The sequence below is a fragment of the Rana temporaria genome, chromosome 9 (assembly GCF_905171775.1).
Source record: "Rana temporaria chromosome 9, aRanTem1.1, whole genome shotgun sequence".
Classification (NCBI taxonomy): domain Eukaryota; kingdom Metazoa; phylum Chordata; class Amphibia; order Anura; family Ranidae; genus Rana; species Rana temporaria.
In genome coordinates, this window is record NC_053497.1 from 34,003,293 (window position 1) to 34,021,159 (window position 17,867).

Sequence of the window (17,867 nt, forward strand, 5' to 3'; positions counted from 1 at the left end):
AGAGACCGTGGACGTAACACAGGAGATGGTCAGAGACTGTGGACGTAACACAGGAGATGGTCAGAGACTGTGGACGTAACACAGGAGATGGTCAGAGACTGTGGACGCAATACAGGAGATGGTCAGAGACTGTGGACGTAATACAGGAGATGGTCAGAGACTGTGGACGTAATACAGGAGATGGTCAGAGACTGTGGATGTAATACAAGAAATGGTCCTAGATTGTATGCTCCAACAAGCAGGGCCCTCTGCTTCCTTCTGTATTGAATTGTATTGTACCTGTACTGGCTGTATGTTGGCGTTATATAAATCCTGTATAATAATAATAATAGTCAGAGACTGGACCTAATACAGGAGATGGTCAAAGACTGCAAGCATGCTATAGGAGTTGCTGGAGACATGGTTCAGTAGACAGTCATGGACTGAAGATATATTACATAAGGCCGCTAGAAATCACAAGAGGGCAACAGAAAAAACACAGATTAGTGTCTGCAGGGGCCCCAAAAGCTGCAAAATGTGCCAAAGGGCCATAGGTTGGGCACCAAGGATATAGGGGGTTGGGATGTTTCCCATTGTTTCTCCAAAACATAATGCAAGGGGGCAAATCCAATTAAAGGGATTTTAAAAGGTGCAAGTTCCAGGGCTGTCACCCGTTTCCTGACTATACCTGATGTGGCCCGCAGAGGCCTCTGATGTGGCCCGCAGAGGCCTCTGATGTGGCCCGCAGAGGCCTCTGATGTGGCCCGCAGAGGCCTCTGATGTGGCCCGCAGAGGCCTCTGATGTGGCCCGCAGAGGCCTCTGATGTGGCCCGCGACCACCTGTTCTGGGATGGAATAGAATAGAATTTCGTTATTAAAGATACGTTTATTACTAAAATCACAGTATATATGGGCATATCTGTTCTGCAGGGGTAACTGGGCTGCTTTCAAACTGATACACAGGTGCAGAGAAGAGCACCTATAGGTTACTTGCACTGAGCCATAGACTTCTATTACCTGCAAGTTTGGTGTGCCGAGAGTAGAGTGCGTTCTATAGAGCCAAGTGGGCTGCCATCCACCCACTCCGCTCATTGTGGCCCCTGACTGGTTACCAAGTCACTTTAATGGCCCTTGCTCTTCAGGTTTGGCCCCCCTGCTGTAGGAGAACATGAGACTTCACCAAACGCAGGTCCCGTATTTCTAACCTCATCCTACCTTACTGGCAAGAAGCCTAAGCTACAAGGAGGAAACAAAATATAATTTCTATAAAAACAAAAAAAACAAATAAAAATGCCATACACATGAACAGTTTTACGTTTGGGGATTTACCAGTCGTACAAATGTTCAATAATACAATTTATTGGCTCTCATGCGGCGCGTTTCAAGCTTTATGTAAGCTCATCTTTCAAACCTCCAGCCTGACAGTGACAGGTGTAGCCTCAAGATTTAAACGAGACGTCAATCTGCCTGGCAAGTCTCCATCAACCTTTGCATGACATCATTTTATGGTGCATGACATCATCCTTCAAATCTCCACCTTAGCAGCCTGCGGATACAATGAAAAAGCTGGCACAGCATGCAATCCTCACAATGGCTATAAAATGTGGGCAGAAAAAGGCGAGGGCGAAAGCAACGCAGCCCCAAATTAACCGCAACAGTATGAGTACCGACGTGTCACCCGGCGCCTAATATCTGGTATTATGTGGACCGTTAATGAGCATGTTGCCGTGCAGACGTTCCAGATGCCCCGAGCACATCTACTATAATAAACGCTTTCCATCCTCATGAAGAACATTAGACCGCCCGTAATCACCGCCACCCAAACACACCTAGATACATACTACAGCCCTACCTATGGAATCCTAATTAGATTTCTTCCTTACAACTCTCAGGGGAGCAATTTATTCCATGAAAAGCAGGTTGCTTTTCTTAGCATCGCTGAAACGCAAAGAATCAATTCTATGGGATGTAAGCAACACATCTGTGTACAAGCGCACATCGCGCACATCCGCACTCACACACCGTATATTATACGCACGTTACACACACATGGTGATCACACACACAGCACTTCTCCGCAGTCACTACTTGTCCTGCAGCAGATCCCCTTCCCCACAATCCCGTTCCAGAGCAAGCATGCAATCACCTGCTATCCGTAGCACCCATTTCACAGATCCGTCCTCTCCCCTGGCCAGAGATGTAGAGTCTGGTGAATGAGAGCAGGAAGCCGAGCCGTGGGCTGCCTAGTAATACTACCATACTCGTCCACTGAATACTAAGTGGGATTACATCCCCCCTCCCACACACAGCTCCTATCGCCATAGACAATGCATGAACTGTCCATGACTTCAACATGTTACATCTGTGTCTGCTGCAGGCCATGCAGAAGGTACAGACTTGTTCTGCGCAGTGATGTCATGACAAAGACTTGTTAAATGGATTGAAGGATCAGTCGTGCTGAGGTACATAGTGATCTAAGGATAGTAACATGCTACACGGGTTGGAGGAAACCTGTGCTGTCATGTCGCAATGTTTTGGTTCTCTAGTCCTGGAACAAGCATGCTGCAAGTGAAGTCCCAAGTCCTGATCTGCATGCTTGCCCCGGGGGAGTGATCGCGAAAAGTTGTGAAGCCACTGAAGTCAGGGTGAGCGTATATATCGGACATACCAACAGCAGCAGCCTACATATTTCATTACAGGTTTCCATGGGAGGATGAATTTAAAGTGGAACTTTACCCAGAACAATAAACATTCCACATTAAAGGGGTGTTCCAGTCATTTGTAATGTTTATTAAGGCTAGGTTCACACTGCTGCGAATTCAAAATCGCGATTTCGCGGCTGCGATTTTGCCGTGATTTCGGCCGCGATTTAAAGCGGGAGTTCACCCAATTAAGTATTTTTTCTCTTCTCCCCTTAGATGGATACTCGTTGTGTCTAGGGGAATCGGCTAGTTGTTTTAAAATATGATCCGTACTTACCCGTTTTCGAGATGCATCTTCTCCGTCGCTTCCGGGTATGGGTCTTCGGGAGCGGGCGTTCCTTCTTGATTGACAGTCTTCCGAGAGGCTTCCGACGGTCGCATCCATCGCGTCACTATTAGCCGAAAGAAGCCGAACGTCGGTGCGGCTCTATACTGCGCCTGCGCACCGACGTTCGGCTTCTTTTGGAAAATCGTGACGCGATGGATGCGACCGTCGGAAGCCTCTCGGAAGACTGTCAATCAAGAAGGAACGCCCATTCCCGCAGCCCATACCCGGAAGCGGCGGAGAAGATGCATCTCGTAAACGGTAAGTACGGATCATATTTTAAAACAACTAGCCGATTCTCCTAGACAAAACGAGCATCCATCTAAGGGGAAAAATAGTTATGTACGGGTGAACCTCCGCTTTAAGAGACATCTGGGCAGGGTTCAATGTAAATCGCGGCCCGAAATCGCAAAAAGTAGTACAGGAACTACTTTTTGAAATCGGTGCAGCGTCGCACCGATTAGGACAGTGCCATTGCCGACAATTGCCGCCGATTTGAGATGCGATTTGACATGTCAAATCGCATCTCAAATCGTACCCAGTGTAAACCAGGGCTAAAAGTCAGCAGCTACAAAAAGTGTAGCTGCTGGCTTTTAATAAACATACACTCACCTGCTCCACGTTCCAGCGACGCGCCGGCCGGGGCTCCGCTCCTCTCCCCCCCTCTCCGGCCGGCGTCTTCATTCTAAGTGTGGGCACCCTGCCGTGACAGCTTTCGGCTTCACGGCAGGGCACCCACTGCGCATGCGCGAGCGGCGCTGCGCCATCCGATTGGACAGGCGATCGCCTAGGACCTGTTACGTGTCCTGGGCGATCGCCTACTGGAAGGGGCTGCCAAAAGGCGATATGACTATTCGCCTTAATAAGAGGGAGGAGATGGACAGCCGCACTCCAATAAAGTGTAAAAAATGGTGCCTTTTATTCCAGTAAAACAAAAACTACAACAGCAAAAAAAAAACTGCAAACGGTGGGGTAACAGAGCTGACGCGTTTCACATCGATAACCGATGCTTACTCATAGCTTTCTTTCTTTCTCTATGACTATTCGCCTTAGCAGCCCCTCGGCGGATGGAGGAAGTGGGACAGGAAGTCCCACTCCTCCTGAAGCCCCCACTCCCCCCCCCCCCCCAAATAAATGACATGCCAAATGTGTCATGTAAGGGGGCGAGGAGTGGATTAAGCGGAAGTTCCACTTTTGGGTGGAACTCCGCTTTAATAATTATGCTACCAAAATTAGTGTGCGCTGTAAATTGTCTCCAGAATTGCTCCTGTTTCAACTTGCTGGAGGCTGACATTTTGCTGAAGCCCAGAGCCCCTGAGTAGCAGTAAATCTTTGGGCTGTCAGCTGATTAACACCTAAACATTTGTCACCGTGCCTAAAAAATGGAGAAACTGAGCATGTGCAGAGCAGGGTGAGAGTGTATTACTGGATCTTATACGCTGTAGGCACTTTTATATGTTTTACATAGCTAGACCTGTAAAATGGGCCAGCCTTTTTTTTTTTTAAATAACAAACACAGAGTGGCCCCGATCCACATCTTCTGGGGTTCCTCTGTGGCTGTCTCGGCTCCTCCTCCCAAGAACTCATCACCTTCATGCGAGCTTGCATGGTGATGAGTTCGTGCAGCCATTGCTGCTCACTGTATCACTCGGTCCCGCCCCCCCCGCGTCTTGGGATGCGATTGACACTTCCACCTTCTCTTTGCTTTCCTTCCAGGTTCACTTTGTTCAGCTGCTCATGTGCAGAAGAGTCTCTTCATTACAGCACAGAGCAGGCTGCCGTAAACGTACTCTGAGCTGCGCATGCACGGCTCAGTGTAAATTAGCGTTGAAAATTAGGGAGAAGCATTTATGCTAAAAAGAGACCAATAGGGTCTCTTCTGTCATAAAAACCCTACCTGTCAGCATTTTTCTACATTTTTAATACCACGTTAGTGCTAGAAGAGTATAAATCTAGTGACAGTGACGTTCTGACAGGCTGAGAAAGACGTGTCAAACGATCGCTTCATCTGCTGCTTTATAACCATCTGTCAGTTCAAAAAGAAATGTAATTGAATGGGGCTTCAGCATGTTCTAAGGTTTAATACGCTTATCATTTCTTCATCTATTAATAATTTAGTGAATAAAACCAAAGTTATAGTACCGAGCCCTCCTTATCCTTCATCTAACAATGAAAGATGTTCCTTTCCAAGTCACCCGACATGATGTAGCATTTCTTTCCAAGCAGGACCTTCATACAGATGGGTTTTTTTGGTGTTGTTTTTGGTGGAGTGGGGTGGCATTTTATTCCCCTCCCCTTAACGGCTTTCTTTGGCCCCAAGCAAAGAGATGCAATTCAACTTCCACTGCGGCCCTCCAGCTGTTGCAGAACTACAAGTCCCATCAGGCCTCTGCCTGAGGGAGTCATGCTTGTATAACGGTCAGCCTTGCAATGCATCATGGGACCTGTAGTTTTGCAACAGCTGAAAATGCCCCCCATGGCTTATACTCGATTGACCTTTTTGCGCCTGATCTCCCGGACTTTGGGGACCCGGTAACAGCCGGCCATGCCAAACTTGGCACACATGTAGCCCCTCTCTTCCTCTACAAGTGTGCAAAGTTTGTTGTCTGGATGACCTACGGCCGGGGAGCACCGATTTTTCAAAGCAGGGCACTTCTTCAATAGACTCCCATGTTAAACAGTAATTTCTCCGGTGACTTTGGGGACCCGGTACCAGCCTGTTGTAGGTCCCCTGGACCCGGAACTTGGCACACATGAAGGCCCATTTATCATCTACAAGTCTGCAAAGTTTGTTGTCCAGGGGACCTACGACTGGGGAGCACCGTTTTCAAAGCCGGGCACCCCTTCCATAGATTCCCATGTTAAACGTCAGTCTAGTCATGGGCACAGTGAGGCATGCGCATGGGCACAGTGAGGCATGCGCATGGGCACAGTGAGGCATGCGCATGGCCACAGTGAGGCATGCGCATGGACACAGTGAGGCATGCGCATGGCCACAGTGAGGCATGCGCATGGACACAGTGAGGCATGCGCATGGACACAGTGAGGCATGCGCATGGAAACAGTGAGGTTTTTTTTTTTTTTGGGGGGGGGGGGGGTGCATGAGATCAGCACAGGGCCAATCAGCACTGTTGGGACAGAGAGAGGGTCAGAGGTAATGCAGCCTCATAGGACAGCCAATGCAGTATGAAAACTTCCACACACACTTTAGATAGTGCTTGGCTGGACACTGATAGAAGTCACAAGACTGCTATATACTGCTGATGAGAAGAGGTATTTAGCAGTTTATATTTACTAAAATAATTGCATTTCCATGTTCTGTGTACTGTGGGACACCAGATATAGTGAATGCAGAGTCCTGGGTTTAGGAACACTCTAAAGTGGATGTAAACCCGAAAATTGTTATTTTATTTTTTAATGTCACTATGTAGAGTATAAGATTTCCTATCATCTGTGCCCAGTCTTGCCACACAGAGTTAATCCAGCTCTGAGCAATCCTCTTTTATTGTTCAGTGAAATAAAACGGACTTACAGAGAAAAACCTTGGTCCGTTCCGCCCCCTTGCTGTGAGTGACAGGTTATTTACATATCTCATGCACTAGCCTGGAGACAGGTATTATTTTTTAATTCCCACCCCCACTCCTTTTCTGAAGTCAAGTGGTTACTTTTCTGGATTTTGACTGGATGTTAGTGATCATAGCAGAATTCAGTGTAAGGAATACATAGGAAAAAATGCATGTTGACAAGGGGAGTGTAGAGGAGAGCGGGGAGTCTACTGACATCACGACTCCACCCACCGAGCTCCAGACAACAGACCCACCCACAGAATCTGCAGTTTTTCAGTTCTTATTACAGACAGAGGGGAGGCATCTGACAGGTAAGGATACATGCAGGAGGCGTCTATATCCTTACATATCAGCACTATGGCAGTAGTTTAGAAAGGATGAGAGTGGCTTTACATCCACTTTAAGCCTGTGCTCTTCAACCTTCTATTGCCACGTTTCTTTTGGCTGCTGCCGACTTCCTCACACAATAAGCCATTGAAATCTACCTATAAGTTTGACTCGAGATAAAAGATAACATTTCTAAGCCTTCTCAATGAAGGATGCGAGGGCTGCACTGGCATCGCTAACTTAATGGATCACTGAACTAAACGGACACACTTGAAAGATTTGGCATAAAAAAAAGACTTCGAAAAATGCCGATACCCTTTCCCAGAGTGATAAAAACATAGAAAATCAGTAGCTGATAAGCAGCAAATCAAGACGCCATCGCCCGGCAGAGATAGATCTCGCTGTAAGAAACCCACGCAGAGGCGGGCACAGAACATTCCCACACTATCAGCAAGGTAGGAGTACTGTGCCATGCACATTAGGGAAGCAGAAAGACATGCCAAGCATTGCAAGGCATCTTTCACTGCAACCCTTGGGCTAGCGTTACATATCATCACATACTGACAATCAATTAACTCTTTCACATTCTAATCTAACAGGTTAACACAAGTCAAGCAAGGGGCTGAGCAATAATATGAGAAAGATTTTAAGTAGGGTTGTCCCGATACCAGTATCGGGACCCATACCGAGTATTTGCGGGAGTACTCGTACTCCCGCAAATACCCCCGATACTGAAATAGAATATTTCTCTCTCCCCACAAACCCCCCCCCCCCGCCGCCGCAAACCGCAAAGCCGCCGCCGTTAATCAGCGTGCGGGGAACATTACAGCTTTCGTTTGAATAGCTGTATCCCCGCCGCGTATAGACACTCCCCCTTGCGCGGGATTGGACGAATGATCTGTCCAATCCCGCGCATGGGGGGAGTGTCTATACGCGGCGGGGATACAGCTATTCAAAACGAAAGCTGTAATGTTCCCTGCACGCTGATTAACGGCGGCACGTGCGGCATCATCCAGGTCGGACATGGCTGGAATATTACGTGGGGGACATGGCTGGAATATTACGTGGGGGACATGGCTGGAATATTACGTGGGGGACATGGCTGGAATATTACGTGGGGGACATGGCTGGAATATTACGTGGGGGACATGGCTGGAATATTACGTGGGGGACATGGCTGGAATATTACGTGGGGGACATGGCTGGAATATTACGTGGGGGACATGGCTGGAATATTACGTGGGGGACATGGCTGGAATATTATGTGGGGGACATGGCTGGAATATTATGTGGGGGACATGGCTGGAATATTATGTGGGGGACATGGCTGCATTTGGGGACACATTTAAAAAAAGTATCGGTATTCGGTATCGGCGAGTACATAAAAAAAAGTATCGGTACTTGTACTCAGTCCTAAAAAAGTGGTATCGGGACAACCCTAATTTTAAGTTTAGAACTGACCCAGAAAAATGACAGCTGTAAACGCAGAACAGGCACTCTTCAATCCCGGAGCACGAGATCCAAAAGATTCTACAATACCAACAGGTCACCTCTGACTCCACAGTTGTCACCGATCTGCAAATGAAAACATTCCAAAGTCCTCAGTGTTGTATATTGTGATTGTTCTACCTTGTGCTGTAACTCGGCAGACGAGGGAATGAAGGATCAAAGGGTCCAGAAAGAGCAGCCCAATTCTTTCACTTTTTTTTGAAAACATGAACTGTGATTAGTTTCCCAGGTAAACAATTTCCTCCAATTGGCCCCATGCTTGCAATACTGCGATTAAGTGTCAAAGTTCATCTCGGCGTCCTGAAAAGATTTAAATGTACTCATGCAGTCTATTGAAACCTCTGCGTTGTTTTCGATGCATCCTTGTTCCCAGGGCTCTAGTCCTGCGGGAACGAAGGGCCAGATTCACGAAAATTTGCGGCCGTGTAACGTAACCCGTTTACGTTACACCGCCGCAAGTTTTCAGTGTAAGTGCCTGATCCTCAAAGCACTTACCTGGAAACTTGCGGCGGTGTAACGTAACGTGCAATGTAAAGTCGTCCGGCGCAAGCCCGCCCTATTTGAATTGGGCGGGCTTGCGCCGGACGACTTTATGTTACATTTAAATTAGGCGCGCTCCCGCGCCGGACGTTCTGCGCATGCTCCGTTCGTAATTTTCCCAACGTGCTTTGCGCGAACTTACGGCGGCCCGACGTGTTTGTGAATCGCGACGTGCGTAACGTACTTACGCCGGAAAAAAAAATTCAAAAGTGCCGCGGGAATGACGGGCATACTTTAACATGGTGGAGTAATTTTACACCATGTTAAAGCACACCTAACTTTGCGACGGGAAAAAAAGACTTGCGCCGACGTAACGACGGGAAAAACCTTTGTGGATCGCCGTAACTGCTAATTTGCATACCCGACGCTGGAATACGACGCGAACTCCCCCCAGTGGCGGCCGAAGTATTGCATCCTAAGATCCGACAGTGTAAGTCAATTACACCTGTCGGATCTAAGGGCTATCTATGCGGAACTGATTCTATGAATCAGCCGCATAAATAGGACAGGAGATACGACGGAGTATCAGGAGATACGACGGAGTATCAGGAGATACGACGGAGTATCAGGAGATACGACGGAGTATCAGGAGATACGACGGAGTATCAGGAGATACGACGGAGTATCAGGAGATACGACGGAGTATCAGGAGATACGACGGAGTATCAGGAGATACGACGGAGTATCAGGAGATACGACAGAGTATCAGGAGATACGACAGAGTATCAGGAGATACGACAGAGTATCAGGAGATACGCCGTCGTATCTCCTCTGTGAATCTGGCCCGGAGTTCCTGCACTTTTTTCACAGCAGGAACGCAGTTCCCTTTGCAGGACTAGAGCAGCCGAGAGCAGTTGAGCCGCCTGAGCCAATCCTTTACTAAGCGGCGATGCCCAGCTTGAGTCACTGTCAGGGGCAGGTGAACCTTAGTAATCCTTTATGTTACTGGCCGTTTCCTGTATATGGATTCATTGGGTAGTGTGCGGGTATTCCGTCACTTCCTCGATGCCGCAATGTCTCCTGGGAGCTTTTGTCATTGTTCCCAGGAGACATTCCGGAGGTCTTCCATGAGTTATCGCGGGATTTAGAAAGAACTTGCTTAAAAAAACATGCGGTTTAGTAATTATGCATATGAGCATATAACATTTTTTTTTGGTGGGGGAGTGGATCTTGTGTGGGAGTCGCACACTTTTCCCCCAGAACTTGACCGCTGCTTGTTCCACATTTTAGATCGCCTATTTTGGAATTGAAGTGTTCACTTCTACAGTCAAGTGGGTCATTTTAAGATGGAAATTCATTTACATGTCCTACATGGATGTCCTTGTAGGATTTAAATGATCCCGTAGGGGGCGGGAATCATTTAAATTAGGCGCGTTCCCGCGCCGATCGTAGAGCGTATGCTCCGTCGGGAAACTTTCCCGAAGTGCATTGCGGCAAATGACGTCGCAAGGACGTCATTTGCTTCAAAGTGAACGTGAATGGCGTCCAGCACAATTCACGAATCACTTACGCAAAGTACGTAAAATTCAAATTTCGCGACACGGGAACGACAGGTATACGCAACATTGGCTGCCCCTGCTAATAGCAGGGGCAGCCTTACACAAAAACCGCCGTACGGAAACGACGTAAATTCCGTATGCAGGGCTCGCGCAACGTTGTGAATCGGTGTTAGTATGCAATTTGCATACTATACGCTGAGCACAACGGGAACGCCACCTAGCGGCCATCGCAAGAATGCAGCCTAAGGTATGCGGGCATAAGAGCCTTATACCGCGCAGATCTTAGGCTGCAGTCGGCGTAACGAGGTTCCTGAATCAGGAGCACTCGTTATGCCGGGGCAAGTAAGCAATTGCGCTGTGTAACCTATGGTTACACAGGCGCAATTGCTTCTTGAATCCACCCCAGTGACAATAGCTACACCCCCTGCAAAATGTTCCCATCCTACTATAGTGCAAGCAGGCACTGCCAACATGAGTGGCAACCCCGCTTTCAATTCAAGAGCAGTGCAGCATTGTTGTCACACCATTACAGGAAGCAGAATGAGGTGGACTTTGCTGGCAGGACCATCAGATATCTGTGGGTCGTTCTGTGGGTCGTTCCGGGGGGGGGGGGGGGCTTGGGCAAAAAGAAAAACTGTAAGCTCAGATTTACTCACAATTAGAGATGAATTCCAGGCATGAGGTCACCACCCCGCCTCTCTACCTCATACAGAAAATGCTTTGAATTCATTCAGAAAATTCAAAGCATTCTGTGAATGGCATCGTCCTGTATTCACAGCCCATCAGGCTGGCTGCTCATCACAGGGCCCAGAAGCAAGTTCTAGGTTGGGGTGGTTGCCATTTCTTTGTACTGTTGGTGAATTGGCGAGGGGAGTACCGCTTTTGGCCTGATGTGGGTTGGCACCGGAGCAGCCAAATCAGCGCCGTTCGGAAATGCACGGAAAGGCCGAGAACAGTTTGGCTGACCTCGACAAACCTGGTGAACGGAGTCTTTCCAAGAGCTGCCAAGGTCAGCCGAACTGTCCTCGGGCCTTTTCAGCCATCTCCAAAGCTCTCTGGCACCCCCGCCTCTGGCCCTATGTGGTATTGCATGCCATTTAAGTCAATGCGGAACAAATTATTTTCGTTTCCACTGACTTCAATGGGTTGATATGCGAGTACTTTGGATTACGAGCATACTCCTGGAACAAAGTATGCTCGTAATCCAAGGTTCCACTGTACAGTGCTCATATTGCGAAACGCTCGTTAACCGTGTTACTCGCAATCCGAGGTTCCACTGTATGTAAAGAAGAACGCAAGGTTGCCTTAGGCAAGAATGCCCGTGTCTTTAATGGCAACAATAGTGTCAAACCTCAATGGGAAAGACACTGTATACACTTCTAATAATGAAAATAACTCTTAGGAGTGACCTCATTTTTTTGAACAATAAACAGGTCCAGACTACATATCAAACAGTAGCAGAGCTGTAATAATAACAACAACAATGCCACTCATTTACAGAAACTGCTAAAGCTTCAATAAAGCAAATGGCAACAAGTGTGTTTACAGACAATTGCCGGCCATACACTGGTAATTACCTTTCCAATTTTGTCACAGCAATTCATCATCATTAACTTCTCTGTAGAAGAAACATTTATTTATTTTCTATTCTGAATTCTTATAAAAGGTGTAAGGAAAGGCCTTCTGTGCACAGGCCAAAACATGTTCTCTTTCCTGCTCGCTACAATTGGGCACTGGCTAAGGCATATGCACACGGGCATAATCACGCGCACACAAGACTTTGCGCATTCTCATGCACCGGTGACAGATGTTGGCGCCAAACGGGCATTTTAATGTCGGGCAGTGTTTAGGATCAGTGCCGCTTTGTCTTTCAGCTTTCCCAGCATCCCGTGTTCCTGTATGCCGATTCCAGTTGCTGACCCGGGTTTCTAACCACTCTGAACTCTGACTGCACCGGGCTGGCATGTCCATGACCTCCGCTTCTGTCTACTCCATTTGCTTCTATCGCACCGACTGGCTCCTGACCAGGCTTGTACCCAGACCATGCCATCGCCTCCTCCTTTGTACCTGATCCATCCTATATGACCCAGCTTGCCTGACCCTACTTGGTCTGCTACCAGTGCATGCCTCACCTGCCAGCTGTCACCGGTACCAGCCTGCTATTCTCCAGCTGTCCACCTGCTTTACTGAAGACCGCCTGCCTGGCGTGGATACCCGCTTTTCTACTGGCAAGACCCACAGTCACTCGTGCCACTCTGCACCTTCTGTTCACACCATCAGGGGTCCCCGAGTCACAGGTGCAAGAGGCCTTCCTCAGCATTTTAGGCTCTGCTATGTGATAAAGAAAACCCTATTAAAGGTCCAACTGTTCTTCTCACATTTGTATGGAGTCACAGAATAAGTTTTTGTTTTAAAATAATACTTCTTATGGCTAGGTTCACACTTGTGTGGGTCGTGCAGCCCGCGTTTTGCTCAGGTACGAAAGCTCATTCATTTGAACGGGCTGCCGTGTCCTGTGAAATGCAGTAAAGAGGTCCCTGCACAACTTTGGAAATCGCAGCCTGTACCCGAACCACTAGAACACCGCGGTTCCCAGTGTGGGATTAATGGCACCTGCCCGCGGGTCTGGTGTTTCAATTTGCAAGTGGTTGAGGCTGCAGATATTTGTGCGGGTTCAGCAGCTGCACCACCCGCACAAGTGTGAACCTAGCATAACTCAAATGTTAACCTACATAGCACCAGTTCACACCAGTGCGACTTGTCATGTGACATGACAGATCAAAGTCACATGACAAGTTGCACGCCATTGCTGGCTATGGAACAGTTCGAAAATCGGCGTTACTCCGATTAGCACGACTTTGAAAAAGGTTCCTGCACTATTTTTTTTGCAATTTCATGTGCGACTTGCGTTGACATCTGTGCATGAAGTTGCACAGATGTTGGCAAGTCGCACTAAAATTGTGCTGAAACGATTTCAATGCTGCATTCGGTCTTTCTGAAGGCAGCGGAGAAGGTTAAAAACATCCTTCAGGTTACAGCTAGCCATATACAGAGCAAAGTTGGGTTGATTCCGATTATATTTTTCCCAAAATCCTTCAGTTGAAAAATCGAAGGAGGCAGTACATTGTCTGCTGAATGGCACCTGCATCCATCCAGACGCAGGCATTGTTTGGTTGTTTTAGGACTCGGCACATATGTTCTGGACATGTACTTTATAGTTATTGGCTAGAGGTCTTCGATACCCTTAAAGAGGAACTTTAGTCCACTAATGCCACCCCCCTGCACTGGCGCTGCCATCTTTGATTATCCGCCACGCATGCACATGTCCAAAGGACTCTGCCTGGCCTTTGCGACCTGACAGAGACCTGCAGCACATGCGCCTGGTTTCAAACACATGTGCAGATAGAGGCTCAGGACCTGCTCGCCTAAGCGCATGCATGCAGGAAAACCCGCACATGCATAGATGTGCACAAGGTCTGACGGGCCCTGAAGCCCAGGAAAAGCCCTTCACCATTTATGAACACACTTGGAATCAAGCGCAACTTCATTCTCGTCTAGGTGAGAAAGGCAGAAGTGTTAAAAAGTGTTTCCAACAAAAAATAATAAAATATTACCCAAATTGTGGAAGAGGGGGGAGGGGCTGGAGCCAGGTGCAAACAATTTATTTTTGGTCCGGTTTACCTCTTGCCTACAGATGTCCTTGCGACCCTTCCAGCCTTACTAGGTATACATGAGGACATACAGATACCTCATCACATGAAGCTGTCAATTTTATTCCTCCTGTACTATTCTCAGAAAGAAATCCTTCACCGGAAAACTTCTCTACCGCCTACAATGTCCTCCAGGGAATCCTCCCAACTACGCCGATCTACCTCTAGGTATAAACTGACTTCTATGAGAAGGAACTGTCAGAAGCAATTTAGTAAGGCTTGATTGCCATGGGCAGTAAAATACAACATCATACCTTCTTTGTATTTAACCCACTACTCCCCCACTTTATTTTCCATCCTTACCCCTTCCCACCCTTGGCACCACTAATGGTTTTACTAATGGTTCTAATACACATTGGGGGTTGACCGATAATCGATGCAGCCGATTATTAAAGCGGAGCTCCACCCTAAAGTGGAACTCCCGCTGATCGGAACCCTCCCCCCCTCCGGTGTCACATTTGACACCTTTCAGGGAGGACTGGGGTGCAGATACCTGTCTAAAGACAGGTATTTGCACCCACTTCCGGCCACACAGTCTCGGGCAGACTGCGGGCATGACGTCACCTGCCGCCCCCCCCCCCCCCCCGTTGTGTTCTGGGAACACTCGTCTCCGAGTACACAGCGGGAGCCAATCGGCAGGCGTAGCGCGACTCGCGCATGTGCCGTAGGGAACCGGGCAGTGAAGCCGGAGCGCTTCACTTCCTGGTTCCCTCACCGAGGATGGCGGGGGGGTGCAGCAGAGTGACGAGCGATCGCTCGTCCTCTACTGCGGACGGCGCTGGACTCCAGGACAGGTAAGTGTCCTAATATCAAAGGTCAGCAGCTGCAGTATTTGTAGCTACTGGCTTTCAATTATTTTTTTTCAGCGCACATTCGCTTTAACAGCCTTTTTTTTTTTTAACAAGAGAAAATTAGCAGCCAATTTTAACTTTTTTTGAACAATCAGTCACAAATTTACCGACATTGCTCCAAGGGGTTGTACCGGGGTGATGCCTGTATCTGCAATCATCACCCCGGTACCGCTCTTTAGAGCGGGCGGTCAGCTTTCTTGTAATGACAACCTATACGGCTAAGCAGCCGCTCGCCTGTTATTAGAAGCAGCAGGAGAGGACGTCGTCCCCATTCCCCCTGCTGCCTTCCGCCGCTCCGCCCGCGTCTCCCGTTCCACTGGGAGGCCAGAGCGACCAGCCGGCACGTCTCGGATCTAGTAACCAGGAAGCGATGTCATGACATTACTTTTGGATTACTGGCATCTTATAGACCCCCCGATCCCTCCATAAAGAGTACCTGTCACTGTTTACATTCCTTGTGACAGCAATAAAAGTGCTAAAAAATAAATAATAATTTCGGGGGGGGGGGATAAGTGACAGGTATCCTTTCCCACTTCCTGGAGTTCGGCCACAGCAGTGACGTCACCGTGGGGCTCCCTCCTCCTCCTCCCCTGGCCACCGGCTAATAGGAGAGAGGAGCGAGGCCTCGCGCATGCGCAGTAGGGTTCCCGGCTTGAAGCCAAAAGGCTACACTGCCGGGTTCCCTTACGCTTCACGCCGGGAACCCTACTGCCGACATCGCTGCACTCCAGGACAAGTAAGTGTCCATTTATTAAAAGTCAGCAGCTGCAGTATGTGTAGCTGCTGGCTTTTAATTTATTTTTTTCTCCGAACCCCCTCTTTAATGTTCTGGGTACAACCAAAATGTTAGATTTTTTTGCTTTCACTTTAAATGAGAACGGTAAACCGGGAAAACAGAGAGGGTGAATCTCCCTAACGGGGACACAGACAGTGATACAAAATCTGACCGTGTTCTGATCCCTCTCCACTCTGTCCAATACTAAAAAACACAAGTTTTGCTTTTAGTTATGCCAAGTTAATCATGTGTAAGTACAATAAAAAAATGCATTTGCAAACAGTAATACGGAGATGTGAAGAATGTGTGTGCGCCCAAAACTTCAATAAAGGCCGATTCTCTATTTTCCAGACCAATGCTGTGTAGAGTGCCCTCACCCTCCTGTGTAGAGTGCCCTCGCCCTGCGTGGTGTCAGTATGCCTGAGCAACTATATTAGCAGCCTACAAAGCCCTAAAGAAAGGGACTGATGAGTAGTAGTGTAATCTATTCAGCCTTGATCCCAGCAACAATAGGACCTCCTCAAGACCAATTCTCTCTCAGGCTGCCCTCATAGCGGTGCCACAAATAAGCCAACCATATGAGCAGCCACACAGCTGAATGGGAACAAGGAATCTCTAAAAAAAAAAAAAAAAACTTGAGAACAGAAATCTAATTAAGCTGCTAACTGAATTACTCCATCAGTCACCTCTGTATCACAGCGGTGGCCCTTTACTTCAGAAATATGCCGACAGAGGGGCAACAAGAACATGCATGTGACTACAAGATGAAACGTAAAGAGGTAAACTCCAATAATAAATCACAAAAACATTAACATGTCATACTTATCTACTGGCTGTAGTGGTTTTGCACAGAGCAGCCCTGATCCTCCTCTTCTCGGGTCCCTCGTCGGCACTCCTGGTCCCTCCCTCCTGTTGAGTGCCCCCACAGCAAGCAGCCTGCTATGTGGGCACTGGAGCGGAGCCACTGCTCTGTGTATCTATTCAGACACATAACTGTGGTTCAGCCCCACCCCCTCTCTCTCCTCATTGGCTAACTGACAGCAGCGGGAGCCAATGGCCCGCTGCTGTTTCTCAGCCAATCAGGAGGGAGAGTCCTGGACGGCTGAGGCATTCGTGGACACTGCTGTATCGATAAGGGCCAAGTATGAGGGGGGACAGCTGCACACAGAAGGCTTTTTATCTTAATGCATAGAATTGATCCACCTTTATGCTCCTGATGAAGCGTCTTGTACGCGAAACATGTCGAAAGTAAAAGCAAGATCTACTCAGAGCTCAAGTCCTGCGGGAACGCGTGGGAACGGAGTTCCTGCACTTTTTTCACAGCAGGAACGCAGTTCCCTTTGCAGGACTAGAGCAGCCGAGCCGCCCGAGCCAATCCTTCACGAAGCGGCGATGCCCAGCTCGAGTCACTGTCAGGGGCAGGCGAACCTTAGTAATCCTTTATGTTACTGGCGGCTTCCTGTATATGGATTCATCGGGTAGTGTGCGGGTATTCCGTCACTTCCTCCATGCCGCAATGTCTCCTGGGAGCTTTTGTCATTGTTCCCAGGAGACATTGCGGAGGCTTGCCGCGAGTTATCGCGGGATTTAGAAGAACTTTCTTAAAGGCTTACTAAGGTACAGTGGATCGGAAAAAAAAAACATGCGGTTTAGTAATTATGCATATGAGCGTATCATTTTTTTTTTTTTTTTGGTGGGGGAGTGGATCTTGGGTGGGAGTTCCCACACTTTTTTCCCCAGGACTTGACCCCTGGATCTACTATTATGCATATTAGATTCAGCTTCAAACACTAAGGCCGCGTACACACGGTCAAACATGTCCGCTGAAACTGGTCCGCGGACCAGTTTCCGCAGACATGTCCGACCGTGTGTACGGCCTAGCGGACAGGTTTCCAGCGGACAAAAGTTTCTTAGCAAGCTAAGAAACTTGTCCGTTGGACATGTCCGATGGTTAGTACACCTAATCGGACATGTCCGCTGGTTATGACGTGTAACCAGCGTCCCGAAATCCAGCGCATGCGTCGAATTGATTTGATGCATGCGTGGAAGCATTGCACTTCCGTGTTTGAGAACGTCGGTGTCTT

At 48.2% G+C, this 17,867-nt stretch overlaps 1 protein-coding gene across 8 annotated transcripts in view; it reads right to left on the reverse strand.

The window, feature by feature from the left end:
* Positions 1–17,867, reverse strand: part of SIPA1L3 (signal induced proliferation associated 1 like 3) — a 296,576-nt gene that overhangs the window by 228,036 nt on the left and 50,673 nt on the right. The window contains exon 2 of one of the 8 annotated variants that reach the window (XM_040323129.1): positions 8,361–8,474. The exons of 6 other annotated variants lie outside the window; for them this stretch is intronic. The gene's annotated coding sequence lies outside the window, so the exon portion shown is untranslated. Of the gene's footprint in view, positions 1–2,125; positions 2,242–8,360; positions 8,475–17,867 lie in introns of those variants that run through there. One more of the 8 variants, XM_040323128.1, reaches the window with a different exon arrangement.